Consider the following 21,396-nt stretch of genomic DNA (forward strand, 5'->3'; position numbering starts at 1 on the left):
AAACTTCAAATAAACATTCGAACGGATTATCTGGGACAAATGTAGAAATCGCTGTGTAATCCTCTTCAAAACGTTGGACAGCAGCGCTGCCCAACCCCAATGTTCCTAGAGAGACATATTGAGAAAATTTTTCCTGGATCTTTAGTGATGTGGTCAGAAAAAAATAAAAACAAAGCATGTTGCTTAGTTCAGGTTTTTGCCATACTGACCACATTTGTGAGAAAACAGCCAACACCAATTTCTGAGTAACGTTCGAAAACGAAGACGAATTAGAGAAATTCATGTTCGATATCACCGCCTTTAGACGATGAAAAGCAACTAATTAATAGCGCAATTATCACTAATGAACTCCTCACTGATTTCATTATGTCAATATTGTTTCTCTCAGGTAACTTGTGACAAAGAAGCAGAATTCTTTTGCAAGTAGCTTTTTTTTCCATTCGGTAGTTTCTGGTTTCGCAATGTTTTGTGGGTTGTAACTTTTGTTTTTGTTGTTGTTGCTGACGTCATTATGTGTAAATGTGCAAAGAGAAATCGAAAATAGTATAAGACAAGGTTTCGTTTACTTTAGTGAAAATGGAAGTCCACACTGGCTCTGGACATCTTGCTTTGGATAATTCGAAGAAAAAACATTTCATTCACCTTGGTAACGGTAAATTATCTTAATTCCCCTAACGATTCAAGAGTAACCGAGAAAGGCGTTTTGACACCTCAGCAGCGAAGACGAGTAACGGCAACAACAACTACAACAACAACAACAATAATAATAATAATAATAATAATAATAATAATAATAATAATGTGTGGTTAGAATAACGAAGTACGACCAAATCTAAAACATGTGGACAGAGGAAAATTAAGGAGAGCCACAGGCAAAGGCGTTTTGAGCTTGATTAAAACAGAAAACATTAGCAAAACAAACCAGCTAATTATAGCTGCTGGTAATGCTGTAGCTGATATAGTAAGATACAAGGTTTCGAACAGAATAAGCTGTCTTAATCAAATAGACAGCGACTCTTTGATGAAATAGAGAGGGACAAACATCAGGAACTGATCCCTGATGCGGAAGAAAGTATATTGGGGGAGAAAAGTAGAACAGACCAGTGAGACATAAAAGAGAATGTAGAGTAGCTAATACAAATGGATACATTCCTCTTCTTCTTCTTCTTCTTCTTCTTCTTCTTCTTCTTCTTCTTCTTCTTCTTCTTCTTCTTATTATTATTATTATTATTATTATTATTATTATTATTATTATTATTATTATTATTATTATTATTATTATTAATGAAAATAGGTGGATAAACAAAAGAATGGGATTGAGCTCAACGCTCCGATCACCACTGGTATCACTTTTACATTACCCTCTTGCATTCCATACACTCTTGCCATTTCCATCACTTTCAATTCAGAGTACTTGATGATTTTTTTCAACCTCTTTACTCACAACATTCATGTCATCTGATATGGCTACATCAATGATCTGACAGTATTTGTCTCTCTTATTCAATTTGACAATATCCGGCCGACGGTGTTCGATTACATGATCTGTCTGAAAATCATGGTCCCAGAGTATCGTTACTTTTCCATCCTCCTGCATAACTTTAATTGGCTCACTCTCATACCAGTTCTCTGTTACTTCATATTGGTATTTACGGCATACGAGCCAATGAAGATACACACACACTTTATCGTGTGTGTGTGTGTGTGTGTGTGTGTGTGTTTGTGTGTGTTCCTGATGCGGGAGGAAGTAAAGTATTTTGGAGAGAACTGTAGAAGAGGCCAATGAGGCATACAGAAAGTGGAGAGTGGCCGGCCAACTTGCAACTGTGCCAAGACAACAGAAGGACAACAGAATTGATTTGTATCCAAGAAGACTGAAGTTTAAAGAAATAGCAAATTGGGAAGAACCTGTCCCGGATGGAGTAGAAGGCGATTGGCTGAGGAACCTTACAGAGTTACGTGAAAGGGTCGCTGCACACCTGGATGAATACTTGCAGCAAGATTACGTGTCTACCTGGGTGACAAGTGGACGAACGTTGTTGCAGCTCAAGGATCCCTTGGAAAGTAACTTGGCAACGAATTGTCGACCTGTAGCTTGTTTACCACTTATGTGGAAGCTTATGATCGGTGTCTTGGTGGAAAAGATGTATAATCATCCGGAAAGTAACAATTTACTTCCAGAAGAACAGAAAAGATGCTGGAAACAAAGTAAGACAACAAAAGATCACTTATTTGTTGATAAAATGATAATTAGAAACTGTAGACACAGATTGACGGGACTGAATGTAGCATGTTAAAATTACAAAAATGTATGGAGAAAATGGTTAATAAAAGTATGAAAAATTAGAATACTGAATTGATTGGAGGAAAACGAAGACTTGGGAAAATAAACAGCAGATGTGAAATATTTCAAGGTGATAGCTTATCTCCACTTGTATTTGTTTTAACCATGATACCGCTCAGTTTGATATTGCGAAAAGTTAAAATACGATTTGGGAAAAGGATATAGTTAGATAAATCATCTCCTTTTTATGAATGATATAATGATATACGCGAAAAATGAGAAACAGCTTGAAAGTTTTGTACATACTGTTCGAATTTTCTTAAACGATGTGAGTTTGGAATTCGGGATCGAAAAGTGAGCTATTTTGAAAATGAAACGAGGAAGATTTGAAGGAAGCCACGGAACTGGAATTCTAAATGGACAAGCAATGAAAGTGGTTGTGAAAGGACAGTGGTATACGTATTTGGGGATACTGGAGGCTGATAAAATAAACATGAAAAGATAAAAGAAATCACCAGTAGAGAATGAGAAAATTATTACAGTCAAATTTGAATTCAAAACATATTCAAGCAATAAATACAAGAGCAGTATCCGTAATCAGATATGGAGTTGGAATTATAAACTGGACCAGGAACGACATATAGAAACTTGACAGAAAAACTAGAAAACTGTATGGAAGGTTGTACCTGAAGAAAGACCAGGGTGGAAGACGTTTAATTGCTGTAGAAGAGTGTGTGCAGATAGAAAGAAAAAGTCTATTAGAATATTTAAAGAACAGCACAGAGAAACGACTAAAGGCAGTGAATAAAGAACAGGTGATCAAGTATGGAATATGAGAAAAGGACAAGAACTAAATTCAAAGTGAGTATGTTAAACAGATTGAAGAGAAACCTTGACATGGTCAGTTTTGGAAACAATGTGAAAATATTGACAAATGGTTGAAAGAGATTGGAACATAATGTCCAGTAGAACTTCTACAGAAGGGGACAGGAAAGATTTTCTGGAGAATCTTAAGCATCTGAAAGACTATTGAAAGCTTGTGGATCGCTAAGGTTCCAGGTAGTAAGCCGCTATCCACAAGGAGAAGAATTCCAACCACATTTCGTGATTCGCTACCTCAACAGCTCCTTTATAGGATCCAGTGGCTAAGGACGTCATCAGGAGGAACCACGTCTGGTTTTCCATATAGCGCAGTTTTCCATATAGCGCAATTGTATTCAGTGGTTTTGGAAGAACTAGCCATTTTCTGATAAACACACTGCATCTTTGTTCCATCCTTTCTACTCTACTCGAGGCTATTTCATACATTTGTAGTGGCCACATTATCCTTGGATACAGTCCAAATTGCAGTATCCAACATTTGAATTTCCCCGTTAATGTTGTTTTGTCAATCGCCTTTAGTCCTTGTTCCACTAAATAATTCTACCAGGAATAAGAACGAATCTGAGTCAAATCAATAATAATAATAATAATAATAATAATAATAATAATAATGATTCATGAGAAATAATAAATTATGAAACAAAAAGGAAAATTGAAACTACACAAAATCGTTGCAAACTCTTACAAAATATAGAAAACAGGAAAACAAGTCAGCAATTGTTAGGAGGAATATATACTGAAATAATTCCGACCAAGCAGACAATGGAAAAATGACCTAAATATAAGACAGGAAATAAATGAAGAACCAGACGAAGAGATCACCCTCCCACGAGCTTTAATTGAAAGACTGTCACCTGATCAAATCACGCCAAGGCCCGAAAAAATAAGAAACTAATGAACCTGATGAAGATAACCAAGAAACTAGTATTTGAAGACAACACACTTGCTGAAGAACACAGAGAGTCTATGATAGAAATGAAGCAGAAAATTCTGAATAAGCTTGCAGTTGTAAGACATTCAAGTATGAATGATAGAGAAGCACCGCAGAAATTGTCAAAAAAACAAATCAAAATTTTAAAAAATCAAATAAAAATTGGCAACAAAAGAAATCCTGCAAGAATTAAAACCTGATCTTATTGAGTTAAATGAAATTATTTACGCATTTGCTAAGGCAATTGAAAGAAGTTGTATGTCTCAAAAAATAAAAACAAGCAAAAAAAAACAAAAAAAAAACAAACAATGAAAACTGGGAAGAAATCCAAACTGGAGAAGCAAAATTATAAAGAGATTGAATTAATGTGGAGAAATATCAATAGTAAATGAACTAATCTGTGGAAATTATGCATGGTGGAGAAAGACGAAGAGAAAATATGGCCTTTTATCAAGAGAACTGATATTAACAAAAGAAAGAAAAAAAATCTAAGCTCAAAAATACGAAGAATGGAGAAAGAAACAATTTTTAGTAGCAAAATAAGCTATTCACGTGAAATACAAAATCATTCTACAGAGAGATAGGGTAAGAGAAAAAATAACCATTAATGGCCCCCACCTCCAATGGAAGAAGTTGACAACTTTTGGAAAAAGATTTGAAATGATTAGAAGACATACAATGAAAATACAGACTAGATTAAACACACAGATGGATCCTACTAAAATTTAAAAGAACAATCATAGGAATGCATCATAATAGCAGACCTAAAGATGACACTCACGAAGGCTCATAAGTGGAAATTCCCCAGTAAAGACAGGTGAAAAGTTTCGCCTCGCTCCCGTTCGCACACGTAAAGTTTGTTCGGCTATTCAATGAAATTAGGAGAGATCTTAAGAAAACACCTGATTGGTTAGTAAATGGTATAACTTACCTACACTCAAAAAATAAGAAGACCAAAGTTCCGAAGAACTATCGGCCCATAACTTGTTTAACCATCACATAAAATTTCAACATCTATTCTCATGGAGAAAACATGCATTTATGGAAGAGAACAATATTTTCCCCTTTAAACAAAAGGGGTGCCGACGCGGCTTATATGGATGCAAAGATCAACCCCTACTTAATCGCATGATCCTTGATAACTGTTGTAACAAGCGAAGAATTTCAAGTCCGCATGGATTGATTACGAAAAGGTTTTTGACAGCATACCACATTCATGGTTTCTCAAATTGTTGGACAAGTTCAAAATTTCTCCTGTAATTTTAAACTTTTTGAAGCATAATATGTCACGAATCTCCAATTATATCATTCTAATGGAGAGTTAGCTTCAAATTATATTAGCATCAACTGTGACATTTTCCAAGGTGATTCACTTTCACCTCTAATTTTTTGCATAGTTCTAATACCACTTACAAGTGAACTCAACAGAACAGTGTATGGCTATAAAACTGACAAGAAAATAGGCTATCTAGTTTGTATGGATGGCTCAAAACTATATAACAAGGACAACGATGAGCTTGAAGGCTCATTACATTCACAGTCTTAATAAATATGCCAAGGCCACGTTCCAGAAAGAGAGATTGAAAAACTTCAGTCGTGTTACATGTTGACACAGTTTCAATTAAAGAACTTGAGTAAGAAAAAAAACTTATGAATACCTCGGAATAAATACAGGCACTGATATTCGGTATGCTAACACGAAAAAGAAGACGAAGAAGGAATGCATATAAAAAAAAGTGTTTCCTATAAACTCCTTAGAAGTTCCAGTTGTTATTTATAGTTTCAATGTTCTGAACTGGAATATCAGTGAAGTAAAGAAAATTGACAGAAAAATACGCAAGCTGCTGAGTTGTAATAAGATTCACCGTCCAAAGGAAGGCGTGGATCGTCTTTACCTTCCCAGAGCCGAAGGAGGTCGAGGCTTGATCCAGTTTAAACTTTCTTACAAAACCATCATCACTGGATTGGTCAAATATCTTGAAAGAACTAATGACTGGATGCTAAAACTCGTTGAAAGATACGAGAAGTGTAAGAAGCTTCATTCTGTCTTGAAGGAAAGCAAACATTAGCAATTGATTTCATGAATGGTATTCGGGCTGAACAGCCTGAAGGACGTACGGTTGTTGCAAAGTAAGCAAAATTAATGGCAAAGAAAAATCGCACGAGAATTTGGTTTATAGGTGGAAGCAGAAACGCCTGCATGGCAGATATGTAGCCTGCTGCAAACAAGCTGATGCTGAGAAGAAGCACATCCATTAGTAGATTCGAAGCTTTAAGGTTAAAGGTAGAGGGTGAAGGATTCATCTTGGCTTCTCAAGATCAAAGCTTATTGAACCGGAACTGCCAAGCCAATGTGATGAAAAATGGTGTAGATCCAAAGTACCGATTCTGCAACGATAAGATTGAAATAGGGGACCACCTAATCTCTGGGTTTTAGCACAAACAGAGATTAAGTGAAGATATGACAGAGTTGGAGAATATCTACACTGGTTAATATATTGGCATTATAATATCAAGTAGTATAAGCATCACCCTGAGGTTGCAACTGAGGAAGAAACTGTAACGATCCTTTGGGATTTTCCAGTACATACAACAGAACCATCAAAGCTAATAGACCGGATTTTGTCGTAAAACCCCCCAGAAAACTAAAGTCTGTTTATTGATTGATATTAGTATACTTTGCGATCATAATATTTCAGTGAAAGAATTAAACAAGTTTAGAAAATATAAAGATTTGCTCATTGAAATCGAAAAAATGTGGCATCTTAAAGCAGTTACAATGCCAGTGACAGTAGGAGCATTAGGAATGTTTAATAAAGGAATCGAAAATTATATTGAGAATGATCTCTTGACTTACCATCCATGTAAGAAGTGCAAAAGACTATTGTAATTGGTACGTCACACGTACTGAGAAGACAATTATGAGTACGATTACCATCCGTATTAATAATTTTTTTACCGACCACTTTATTTGATATTATAAATGAATAGTCAGGTGCAAACAGTGAGTTTCTTTGCCGTAGGTGTCGGGAAGACCCTCGATGAGAAATAGAAAGAAAATTGAAAGAAAACTGGTTCAGATTGAACACGATCATACTTGACCGAGGGTTAAACAACTACAACAGCAACAATAACATCATAAAAATAATAAATAATAAAATAGGCGCATGCGTGGTTGTGTAGTAGGAAGTTTTTCCCAACTACATGGTTCCGGGTTCAGCCTCACTGCGTAGTACCTTGGACAACCAAAGCTTTGTGAGTGGATATGGCAGACGGAAACTGAAAGAAGCCCGTCGTATATATATATATATATATATATATATATATATATATATATATATATATATATATATATATATATATATATATACATACAGATATATATATATAGTGAGAATTTACAAAAAACAAAAGACGAAGGCGGGTGTGTAAACAACAACAAAAAAATGTATTAGTTTAACGCTCGGGAAGTGAGAAAGTCTTTTACGTTTCGAGCCTACGTTCTTCGAAAGAAAGGAACACAGAAATAAACAGGAGAGAAAATAAAAAAAGGTTTAGTGGCTAGCGATCTATCATGGTCAATACATTACGGCCGTTTGCAACGCCTCCTTTAATTGATTAATGAAAACATTACATCATTGTAAAGAAACCGTTTTCGTCAAACGAATTCATGAACTTCAAAATAAAGAACATTCAGAGTTATTTAACATAGTTTAAAATCCACGGAGCAAAAACATTTACAGTGATTCTGCTACTATTTCAGGATGGATTTACAAGATGGATTTACCAGAATAGTGTATATTTGATCAGAACAGAGAAATTTAGAGGTTAATATTTTTCCTTCTAACAAGAGAAGTGGGAGCGGCTCCATTAGTCCAGGTCTATTTATTAAGGAGTTGTTCAATGTCTACTGATCAGAGTTAAGAAAATGACTTGTGGTCAAGTTAACCTATTAAACTATCTAGGTCGTTTATGACGGAACCAATATACAAGCTTTATCTCCAGAAGTCAAGGCAAAGGGTAGTAACAAGGAAGTAAGGGATAGGAGAGAGAGAGGATGAGGGGAAGAAGAAAGACAGAAAGCTGACCAACTGTTACTAAGACTTTGAAGGATAATGTAATAAGGGTTATGGGGGCAAAGCTCTAAACTATGACTGGGAATCATTGAATGGGAACAAAAGAACCTACTAAAATTTAGCAGAGATATAATAATATAGCAATCAGAGCAATCAAAAATTAAATATAGGTAAATAATTAAAAGGTGAGAAAAAGATGATTTAAGATATAAAAGTGTTAAGGAAATTAGAATTTTAAAGAAATATAGGGTATATAAATGATATTAGAGTAAAAATGAAGATATATGAAATTTTTTGAAGGAGATACCAATAAAATAAAAGGAAAAACATACGCACCAGTTACGGGAGGGAAACGGTAAGACACATTAAATATTATTTAATATAAGGTAAATAATTTTAAATATTTAAAATATATAAAGAAGTGTATTCAGATATAAACATCAAAAGACATAAAGCATATAAAAATATGTAAAAGGTAAAAATATATAAATATTATAAAATTATATAAGAATTATAAAAAAGTTATTAATAAAAATAAAAAATAAATAAAAGGATAATGAAATAAAATAAAAACAAAATCTAGAATCGAAGAAGAACAGAAATAGTTTTCGACAACATCAAAAAATAATCGTCAAAATAAATGGAATTACGTTTGGAGAAAGAAGCAAAAGATATTTCGAGAACAAAAGAAAGAGCCGAAAAGAATGCATCAAAGCATTTTTTTCCGATGTTCTTCTAATTCTTCTACTTGCCGTCCTACACAAAATATAATAACAACGACAATAATAATTACCAAGATTCATAAACTGGGAAATCTCATGAGGTTAAGCTTCTCTTCAGAAGACGGAATAATAGTCGGGCAATGATTGTCTTGATTCCTTTAATATAGAAAACAAATGTTTGTTGTGTGTCCAAGGTTTAACTAATAAACGCATTTTAACTATAGACACATTTTGCGCCAACCTTTCACTAGACATACATTACTACAATCATGTTTATCTTGGCGCGTGTGTATGCCATATATGATGGACTCTTCCGTCGGTTTCGACATATGAGGCTCCGACAACGTATTCTTTCTTTGTCAGTCAATGCTTCTGTCGAATGTGACATTTAAGTCCCACCAACGATTTACAAAGAAGGCTACAGATGCTGCAAGTTTGAGGATTACAGGTCAGTGTAGATGGTATATTTGCAGCCGTTTTTCTCCTTCGTCTTGCACCCCGAAGCCTGTTAATGCTGGTTGCAACAAAGCTTTTAATACCATTTTGACACAACGATATCCATTTTGTTTGTACCAAGGTTGTTCGCTCAAAGATGTGAGCTATATTCATCTCTAAGAGGTTACTCTTCAGCTTGTCCTTATATCTGAGCCATGGTCGACCAACATTCTTGTGCCTACCCCCCCACCCCCCACCCAAGCTGGCTGTACATGAGGACTTTGGGTATTCTTTCGTCACTCATTCTGACAACATGCTCAGCCCAGCGCAGTTATGATTGTATAAGGAAACTCATAATTCCATCAATCTTACACTTGCTAAACAAGTTGGCATTAGAAACTCTGTCTTTTAGTGAATAACCGCAGATTGTCCTCAGACAATATATATATATATATATATATATATATATATATATATATATATATATATATATATATATATATATATATATATATATATATATATATATATATATATATATATATATATATTTAAAAGATAAAGGTGTCAAATTACAACATCCATTGGAAGCTCTTAGCCAAGTGTAAACCCTACACCAACGGCAGTGGAAAGTGCAGTCTTTGTGATATGGAAAGATGGCTCATCTGGAAAAGCAGCTTAGACCCTGCCACATGTCTAAATTCAAGAACTGAACTTTTCGGATCATGCCCACATGTGGCTAAATATTTGTTACGTTTTTGGTCCCCTGAGATTACAGATAGGACTTGCTTTCTATATTGTGTCCACATACAAGCTTTTTATCTCTCTATACTTTTTACTTATATTTCTTATATATTTTTTATATACTTTTTTTTACATATTTATAGAGTTGTTGGTTTATAGTTTTATTGCTCATTTATTTTTTTACACATATTTTTTCTGTATTCTACCTTCCACCCTGCATTTTTCCTGTGCGTGCATAAACGTGTATATGGAATTTTTTGTGCGCGCGTGTGGATGTGTGCGTGTGCGCGAGTATGTGCGTATATAGACGTGTTTTAGTCTTATTGTTTATTTTTTACACTTTTTAACACATTTTTCTGTATTTTGCCTTTAGCCCTGTTTTTTCTTGTGCATGTGCGTATATAGACGTGTGTATGAACCTTCTTTGTGCGCGTGTGTGTGTTTGTGTGTGTGCAAGCGTGTATGCGGGTATGTATATATTTTTTCGGTGAATGTGTCAACCTCGGCGGGTTTTGAACTCGGAACGGCATTTCGTCCGGCGTGCCGCTTTAGAATAACATTAATATTGCATTGAAGACAGCGAGCTGGAAGAATCTTTAGCATGCCGGAGGTAATGCTTAGCGGCATTTCGTCCGGCTTTACGTGCTGAGTTCAAATTCCACTGCGATCGACTTTACCTTTCAAACTTTGGCGGTTGATAAGACCAGCTGAATACTGGGGTTGATCTAATCACCCCCCCACCAACCCCGAAATTGCTGGCCTTGTGCCAAAATATGAAACCAACATTTTATTGAAGGTAATAATGTTCTATTATTATTATTTCGGTTTTAGGGTGACGAGCTGGCAGAGTCGTTAGCACATCGGGCGAAATGCTTAGCGGTATTTCGTTTGTCTTTACGTTCTGAGTTCAAATTCCGCCGAGGTCGACTTTGCCTCTCATCCTTTCGGGATCGATAAATTAAGTACCAGTTGCGTACTGGGGTCGATCTAAGCAACTGCCCCCCTCCTCCAAAATTTTGGGCCTTGTACCTCGAGTAGAAAAGATTATTATTTTTATTTTACTTAAAGCGGTGAGCTGGCAGAATGGTTAGAAATGCTTAGCGGTATTTCGCCTGCCGCTACGATAAATTAAGTACCAGTGAAACACTGGGATCGATGTTATCGACTAGTCTCCTCCCTTAAAAAAATTTTAGGCCGTGTGCCTAGAGTAGAAAGGACTATTTCTATTTTACTTCTCAGAGCTCTCGATTTCACTTGCTCTGGTTAAATCCTTCAGAGCTAACAGCAACTTGCTATCAAAGTCTCTTTCCACAATACTTAATACTCTAGCACCAATCTCAAAATCCTCGCTGTCCTCAATAGAAAAGTTATTGTGAGCATGTTCTACCTACCTACCTACCTACCTACCTACCTACCTACCTACCTACCTACTACTACTACTACTACTACTACTACTACTACTACTACTACTACTACTACTACTACTACTACTACTTCTCTGTTAAGGGTAGTGAAGCGATTGACAAGTTGGAAATTTCTTTTAATATATTCTCTCAACGTTACAATGTTTTGATTCTCGATGTTTAATTCGTTATTAAGATAACCTCCAAAGGCGAGTTCTCTTTTAGTTTTGTCGTTGAGCAATTACTTTATCAGTTAACCCATTGTTACATTTACGCTTCTCTAGAATATATATGAAGAGCCGTTTTTGTCAAAGAAGCCACACATTTTATGGTAACTCTACATGAAAAAGAGAAATGTGACGTTTGTGTGAACTACGTAACAATTTTCTGCCTCGAACTTTCTCTATTTTATGGTTAGAGCGACAGAGATATATTTGTCCATTACTGACTTTTATCAGGTTTTTCGGTGTATAAGCTTTATTTAGAATAATTTACTCTTTGCACATTTGGATTTTTTTCATAACATATAATTAGGGAAATTGTAAAAGTTTGTTGCGTAGTGTGTAGTTATGATTCGTTTGATGAAATATCGATCTATTTTTATTTTATCTATCAAGCATTTGATTGAATAGTAAACTTCGTTGATTTTAGGTTGGTGACAGGAAAATTGGCAATATTACCTTTGAGGACCATATCTTTAAATATTTCTGTTGGTATTGCATTTTTTTTAATATCTCTTCACTTATTAGGGTATTGTTGGACAGAATAATTCCGCATACTTTTTCGTTGAAATCATCATTGGTACGAGAGAACTACAACGTTTTTCTACGCAAAATTACACGGACGAGTTTTTTTTTATCTGTAGCAGATTATTGATATGAAGGCTCCTTGTTAATAATAATGGTAATAATAAAGACAACAACAACAACAACAATAATAATAATAATAACAATAATAGCACTGCTGTATAGCAGCTGTGCTATTGCTGTTGTTGTTCTTGTTGTTTTTGTTGTCATCTCAGTATTAATATCAAGAAAGAGTGTTGATATATTTTTATGGCACTGAAGCAAAGACTGGATTTCGCTTGTCTGTTTCCATTTGATGTTTTGTCCAACGGAAAAAATATCATCGTCAATAACGTGACAATGGGACTTCAAAGTCACCAAATATTGGGACGTGGAGATAACCCGCAGATACACAGCACACACACACACACACACACACTTTCTATCTGTCTTCATATATATATATATATATATATATATATATATATGCACATACATACATATATATATATGTACATATGTGTGTGTGTATATATATATATATATATATGTGTGTGTGTATGCATATATATATATATATATATATATATATATATATAAATGCATTTCCATACACATACGCATGCGCATAAGGAGGAGTATCCAAAAGAAAACGGAATTTTGTAATGTTACTTCATTTACTTAGTTTTACATGTTTAAACTTTTATCACCTTCAAAGTTTTCTCCATTTCAAGCAATGCATCGGTCCACACGCGTTTCCCACTGCTCGAAGCAATGCTGGAACTCTTGTGAAGTGATGCCTTCTAACACCTCTGTCGTTTCTTTTCTTCACCTCTTCCACGTCTGAAAATTCCGTAGCACCGCTTTTCGTCAACAGTGCTGACCTTCGAAAAACACCGTCCGGATCAACTTCCAACTGTTCTTTCACTTCACGACACTCATTCAGTGGTGACTTCTTTTAATCTCCCGCGAGCAAGCGAGGCACAAAGTTTGCTGCAACTCTTTTCTTTCGTAATTCCTCGCTCAAAATTTGTTTAGCAGCAGCTCCAGGACACATCAGTCATATCAGTAAGTTCGTCAATTGATCGGTGACGGTCTTCCAAGACCAGTTCATGAAGTTTGATAATCTTTTCATTCGTTCTGGAGGTCGACGGTCACCCTGAGCGACATTGGTCTTCAAATCACAAGTGATCATTCCTAAAGCATGGAAACCACTCGTAAACTTGTGTCTTGCTTATGGCAGCGTCCTTGTAAGCTCTTAGAAGCATGACTACTGTTTCAGTCGCCGTTTTCCCCAAAAGAAAACAGAATTTCACGGAAATCCTTTTCAGCCATCGCAAAAATCGACTAACAGGGGAGAGCACTACAAAACAAAGATTCACCACGTGGTAGTAAGACCCCCAACCGATGACGCCGTTCAGCAGACTGATGCCTGAAGGTCGCATCAAGTGGATTCTAGCGGCGAAAGCCTGAACTACAACGGGCTTGTTCCACAGAGAACGTTTTCGGTTAATTGTGGGTATTTCCTCGTATACACACACACACACACACACACATATATATATTGTTGACGACATAAGAATTTTATAAACTTACGAATGAATGTGAAATAATTCATTTTGGGTAGATTGGATCTCGAAGCTCATACCATAAAGCTATAAATAATAGCATGTAAATAAATATTGAGTTGAATTGAAAAAGCCTTCGATTTTTTCTACCGATAAAGGGTTTTGCAACTGAGTTTTTACATGCTACAATTTACAGCTTTATTTGATGTACTTCGAGAGCCAATGTTCCAAAATTGATGCGCACGCATAGGCACACACACACACACACACATGCATAAATATATACACATATACTTGCATACATATAATCACTTATTGGCTGTGTTTGTAGAACGAAATAAATTCACAGCAAATCGAGCTTCGTTGATACGTTTTCGATCCCCAGTCAAATCTACTTTAACTGGGAATCGATTGGTAATTGTAGCTAATTTACTAAAAGCACAAATGTCTTTGGGCAACGCGTGTTCTCTGTATATATCTCATCCCTACCAAATATAGGTTGTTTTTCTCGACGATAAAAGAATCCAATCTATAATTCAACAATGTATATTCATGACAATTCCTTTCGCTCTATACAAAATGATGTCACGAAAATCCTATTTCAACCTTTCTCCGCTTCTATCTTTTGTAGTTTGATTTTAGTTGTTTCATGTAATAAAATATTCGAAGGCGTTTTCTTCTTTCTTTTTCTAGCATTGTTTACTAAAAAAAAAAAAAAAGACTGCTTCTATGGAAAAACATTTCTTTTTTAATGTATGTAATATACAAATTTTGCAAATATTTGTCAGACGTTTTTATATACAATTTTTCCTTTCTTGAAATCTTGTTTAGTTTCCTGTTTAGTATTGTTATTCATACTAAAATTGTCATATTTACTGATTCCTATATTCTTTTCTCTATATTTCGTGATATTAATTCAATATTTTTATTCTCTATTTTTACATTTTGAGGAATTAGTTAAGATTATTTGAATAATATAACCAATTTATCAGGAGACTATATTAATTATAACTGGTGTTACTGTTGTTGTTATCATCGTCGTCGTCGTTGTTGGTTATGTAGCCCCAGGGCGAATTTGAGTGAGCAGAAACAGGAATGAATGCTTCCTAATCCAATCCTGTTTCCGAGAATTGTATTACAAGAATTACTTTATTCAAAGTGTCCTTATTTTAAAACACAAGCCATATATGGCGTAATTTGAGGGAGATTTGATTGCTACTTCTATTACGTTGGTTAACGGAATAAATGACCTTCTCGTTGCCTGGTCATGAAATGGACAGAACGTAATGCTGATTAATCAACTTCTTTGTGTAATTAATAAACTACGCCAGGACTCAATTAATAAATCAAACAGGTTACGTAACTTTTCAATCTTCTTCGGTATTTGAAGTGAATCTACAAATCGGCAGAATCATTTAATCGCCGTATAGAATGCCTCGTGGTGATTGTTACCATTTTCGGAATTCAAATCCCTCCATGATAAATTTTGACGTTTATTCTTTTAGGGTCCATAAATAAAACAGCAGGCCGATATTGATGTTAGTTGTTCTCTCCCTTGGTTACTGTCTTTTAATCTGCTTATCTACTCACTGTCTGTCTGCTTGCTGGTCTTCCTGTCTATCAGTCAGTCTGTATGATATCTGACTTCACCAGTGTGTCTGTTTTTCTCTTTTTCTCTCACCCTCTCTCACCCTCTCTCTCCCTCTGTCTATCTCCCTCTCTCTCTTTCAAAGGTGTCGTGAGAGGGGAGGAGTGGTGGACAGAGAAAAGTTCAGTGATCAGCTATCAACATCTCGTCGGAAACCCTTGATATTCTGCAGGATCCGCCCAAGCTATGTGAAGTAGAATACAAAATAGAAATTAAAAAAAACAAACAAAACAAAAGAATTCATTGAAGCTAAGAATCCTGAGAATCATTATAAGATGTCATAAATGTACCTGTAATTCTTCCTTCGGTTGTTTCCACCAAATAGAGATATTAGTCTGTTAGATTTAATAGTACAATGACACTAAGACCGTGAAAATCATCACGCTGCCGTACGTAAAAAAAGAGGCCAAGATTTATTCCATAATTATTTTAATTTCTAGCCACAAGGGCTAAACACAGAGGGGACAGCACAAGGACAGACAGAACTCCACAGTGGGGACAAAAACATAAAACGAATGAAAATGATGTTTTGTTTTTATGTTTACATGATATGATTACCTTGGAGTGTCTATCACATTTTCCCTGGATGTGATGATTTCTAGAGTTTCTCTTTGGCATAAGTTGCATATCCGTGATGTTTTGTTGTATGGTGCAGCATTTTTTTACAATGGACTAGTAGGTTGTATGCTCCACTCTATTCTGTTCGAGCCTCCAGACTTTCGATAGTGATATGACGAGCCTTTTATTTATATTGGAAAATGATGTCAGTTAGTTACGTAGACGATTTTTCATGGTGTTTCCGGTGCCACCAATGTACACGTACTTCTGCGTACTTCACCTCACATTTGAAACTACATTCTTTACCATGTAGTCGTTGTTAAACCTGCATTCCGCTTTACATCTACAGTTACATAAGATATTATTTTTATCCGTTCTCCCAGCGGAGTTACTATTAGTGGTCCTCTTTCCTCTTCCTCCTGTAATTGTGTACTCATTTTCCTTATGTAGTGGTTGGAATGTCAATAGCATGATGTTGTTTGGGTCCGTTTTTGTTATTGATGAGCTTTTATTACCCTTATTTGCAACCATTCCATCGACGTATACAGTGCTATTAGTCGCGGTTGCGTGGCATTTCCACTCCAGTTTTATTCTATTTACTTTTGTATTATTTAGTTTGTGCCTGTGGTATTCTAGATTGTGATAGGTCGCGTATGCTAATTTTACATTATGCCTATTGATGATTTTACGATATTAGGAAGATCTTGGGAAGTGCCTGTCTAATGTTGCAAAGAATTCCTGAACTATTTTAGATTTTATTTGTGAATTGAAAATTGGGTTAAACCTAATAATTTCATCACTTATTTTTCCATTTCCTTTAATATATCAATTGGGTTTGTTTGTGTATTTTGTTTCCTCTGCCTCTACTGTTTTATTATCATTATTTTTATCGGCCTTTAACGGTACCCTTCGTTCTACCTTTGGCTGCTGTTTTGTGGGTTCTGTTTTATATCTATCCCTCTTAGTATTATGGTTTTTCCCCCCTTTTGGTCCCTATTATATTTACTGTTTTTCTAGGATCTGGTATTCTGCAGTTATTTATATGATTATCCCCTCTACTAATAATACTCTCTGGGTATTGAGCCTTCTCTGTCTCATTGTGTGTATATACAATTCTGTCCTTATATCGCGCTCTAGCTGGTGCTGAGTTATAATATTCAGCGTGCATATCCAAGTTATCTATAAACCACAGATGAACATAGAAAATTAAATTAAGAAGCATCCTTACGAAGCAACTTATTCTGTCATATATATATATATATATTATTTAATAGATGCAATACCTGTATACATGTGCTACTAATAGTTTCATATGTTGAGAAACACCTCAAATATATTCATCAAGCACAAACCCCATATTATAACGAAGTAAACATTTTAGCTCGTTACCATATATGGCTATGCCTGATGATAATGTTTAATGTATTTCTCACCATATGAAGCTATTAGTAGTACATAAAAGCATGTACTGTGTTTATTAAATTATGGAGTACTTTTTTTGTTGATCTTACCAGCACAGAACAGTACATTAAATATTTATAGAGTCTAACTACCTCTGTCTAGCCAGCCGCCATGATTGACTGCTAGCACCAAAAGTTTTTTTTATTCTCTCTCTGTTTATTTACTCGCGTTCCTTTCTGTTGAAGAGCGTAGGCTCGAAACGTAAAACACTTTCTCACCTTCACGAGCGTTAAAGTAATACATCTGTTTGGTAGTTTATACACCTGTCTTCGTGTTTTGTTTTTCTATAAATTTCAATTATATATATATATATATATATATATATATATATATATATATATATATATATATATATATATCCTTTCTACTCTAGGAACAAAGTCTGAGTTTCTTTGATCCCGAAAGGATGAAAGGCAAAGTCGTGCTCGGTGAAACTTGAACGCAGAACGTTCAAATTCTATCAAGCACTTTGATTGTAGTGTTAACAATTCTGCTATCTATCTATCTATCTATCTATCTATCTATCTATCTATCTATCTATCTATCTATCTATCTATACTTATTATTAAAGAGTTTCACGTTCCCGTTCGTCGGTCAGTTTAGAATGAGAATGTCGAACGAACAGGAACGTAAAACTCTGAGAAGCAGTTTTTTGTGATATTCTTTGTGATGTTTTTGCAGCTTTATTAATAAAGCATATTAGTCTACCGCCGGTATTCGAGTACTATTCCCCCCCCCCCCCCACCTTTTTTCACATTTATGTGCTTACTCTGGTATATGTATATATATATATATATATATATATATATATATATATATATATATATATATATATATATATACATACATAATTCTGTATATTTTACTTAAACTGTAATTCCTGTAATACAGTTCCTTGAAACTGACTCTTGATTTCTGAATTGAGGGGTCATTCAAATGTCCTTTCTTTGTTGCTTTTGCACATTTCACTCACTTCCTCCTTTATCTCGCTTTACACAATGGAGTTACTTCAATGCTGCACCAAACTGTTCGGTATTTTCTACAACTAGTATCGGAAGAACAAATCACTATTTCAGGCTATTGACATCTTCGTCATCCAAACATTAAATTCGCTTTTGTCGGTCATCGACCTACAAACGACCCGTGTCATGTGAAAAACCCATCTTAATTAACTTTCGTATAAGAAATACATTTCTTGGACAGTAAAATCAGGCAATCGCGCATGCGCATAAATGAGTATTGTTGAATAAAATTCTTACCTTCGATTTTAAGTAAATCTCTCATTCTCTCTTCCTTTCTCAATCTATATATCTTTATCTATCTATCTGTCTGTCTGTCTCTCTCTCTCTATATATATCTATATCTATCTGTCTATCTATCTATCTATCTATCTATCTATCTATCTATCTATCTATCTATCTATCTATCTACCTATCTATCTATCTATCTATCTATATCCAATTATCTATCTATGTTTCTCTCTCTATCTCTCTCTATCTGTCTATCAATATATATACATGCGTGTGTGTCTGTCTGTCTGTCTCTTTGTGTGTGTGTGTGTGTGTGTGTGTGTGTATTGAAATACATGACAAAGAAGATATTATATCTACGGTGCTGATTGACAAAGTATTAAAATGCAAATGCTTTGTGCTATTTAAACCAGATTCCTACATTCTGAGTTCAAATCCCACCGAAGTCAGCTCTTCCTTTCATTTGGTGCTAAGAAGCCCTCTCTGACACGCATTAAGCCTCTGTGTATTTCGTACCTCAACCATTGCTCCTATCATCATCATACTTCTTTCCTCCTTAACCTACTTTCCCATTCTTCTCTCCATTCTATACCTTTCACACTCAACTACCAAAGCGAGCCACTGCATTCTTGTCTTCTCGATCAAGCCTCGTTGATGTATCACTCAGCTGTCTGATTCCTCATACTCTCTCCTCCCCCCCCCCCCCTGTATCTCTCTCTCTCTCTCTTTCTCAAACCTCAATTTACTCACTAAACCCTTTTCTTTTCTATAATTTCATGGAATCTTATCCTACCAACATTTTTTTCTTGCTGTCATCAAACACCAACAGCATTGTCCTTACACACCTGAGGGGCCCAGAAATGAGCATGGTTCCTTGCCACACCGATTAGATAATAAGTACAGCTAACTGTATACATGTTCACACACACAATAGACAGGCACACATAATCACACTCACATATACACAGTCACACAAACCCATATAGGGTTTCACTCCTATTTGACTAGATTTAGCACGTGGAAATAGAACTGGCACTCCGTCGATTACGATGATGAACGTTCCAGCTGATCGATCAACTGAACAGCCTGCTCTTGAAATTTACGCGCAAGCAAATGGACCATTCATATAGTTCTCAGGGAGATTCAGCGTGACGCAGAATGTATCAAGGCTGGCCCTTTGAACTATCGCTACAACTTATTTTTGCCAACTGAGTGGACTGGAGCAAAGTGAAATAAAGCATCTTGCCCAAGGCACATCGCGCCGCCAGGTATCGAACTGACGACTTAACGATCGCGAGCCGAATGCTCTAACCACTTAGCCACACGAAAATAAGATCTTCGTAACAGATATCGAAATACCCAGAGCTAGACATTAAAGTACCGTAGCCCAGCGCTTGTGTTTTTGATAGGAAGAGGCTGACAGAGCTCAAAATATGCTGGTGTCAATATCGTTTATGATGTAAATGATTTTCAAATTAAACACAAATCAAAATATATAGAATACGAAAAGCCAACAAAACAATAAATCCTAAAACCGAAGTCATTCGTTATTTAGTTAATCTAAATGTCTCTGCGTTGTAAATAACTAAACAAAAACAATTTGCATCACAAGACTTGGCAGTTAAAATCCTTCAAAAATCATCGTAAGAGATGGGTTTTGATAAATTTAATGTTCAAAGAAATTTCTCAGATTTTCTAGAAATATATCATGTGTAAATGATTTCGATAAGAATGATTTCAATGAAGAAGACAAAATGATATCAGAGGTTTGATATATTAAATATCTCATGATAAAATCTATCTAAGCACAAAATATAACTTTCATCACACATCTCAAATAGCATGAAGCCGTCACAAGTGCGCGTTTCTCACAGGAATTTACTTGCAAACTGAACAAGTCTATAGTATCGCCGTCATCAGTTGTGTAACAATGAACGCTGGAAACAGTATGTAGCAGAGAATATATGGGGGAGAGGAGGTCGGGAAGTTATGAGACAAAGAAAAAACATCTTTTATAATAAGTGAATGTCTGCATTGTAAAGAATTTTAGAGAACTTAAAAGACAAAAAATTACTGTAAACCAAAGTAACGTAAAACTAAGTAACGAGATAAAATTACAGCTCAGATATGACAAGAAATATTTATTATGTGTGTCTGTGTAAGCACAGTCGAAGCTGTGAGGTAAGAAGTTTGATCTCCAGCGGCATGGTTCCGGGTTCAGTCTCACCGCGTGACACCTTGGGCAAGTGTCTCCTACTATAGCCTTGGTCTGACCAAAGTCTTGTGAGGAGATGGAAACTAAAATAAAGCCCTTGTATATGTTAATCTATGGGTGTCTTTGTGTCTGTGTTTGTCTCCCACCACAGTTTGACAACCGGTGCTGGTCTATTTACCTCCCCGTAACTCATCGTTTCGGCCAAAGAAACTGATAGATTAAATACCAGACTTAAAAACAAAAGAAAACCAAGGAATTGATTTGTTCGACTAAATCTTTCAAGGTAGTGCTCCAGCATGGCCAATGACAAACAAGGAAACGATCTATCTTATCTATCTGTCAATCAGTCTCATCCATCCAACCATCTATCTATCTATCTATCTATCTATCTATCTATCTATCTATCTATCTATCTATCTATCTATCTATCAATG

At 35.4% G+C, this 21,396-nt stretch overlaps 1 protein-coding gene across 5 annotated transcripts in view; it reads left to right on the forward strand.

Moving 5' to 3' along the window:
• The window catches only part of LOC106869536 (bursicon), a 174,857-nt gene that overhangs the window by 47,819 nt on the left and 105,642 nt on the right, over window positions 1-21,396 (forward strand). The gene's annotated exons all lie outside the window — the stretch shown is intronic.

The sequence above is a fragment of the Octopus bimaculoides genome, chromosome 10 (assembly GCF_046866305.1).
Source record: "Octopus bimaculoides isolate indiv1 chromosome 10, ASM4686630v1, whole genome shotgun sequence".
NCBI lineage: Eukaryota > Metazoa > Mollusca > Cephalopoda > Octopoda > Octopodidae > Octopus > Octopus bimaculoides.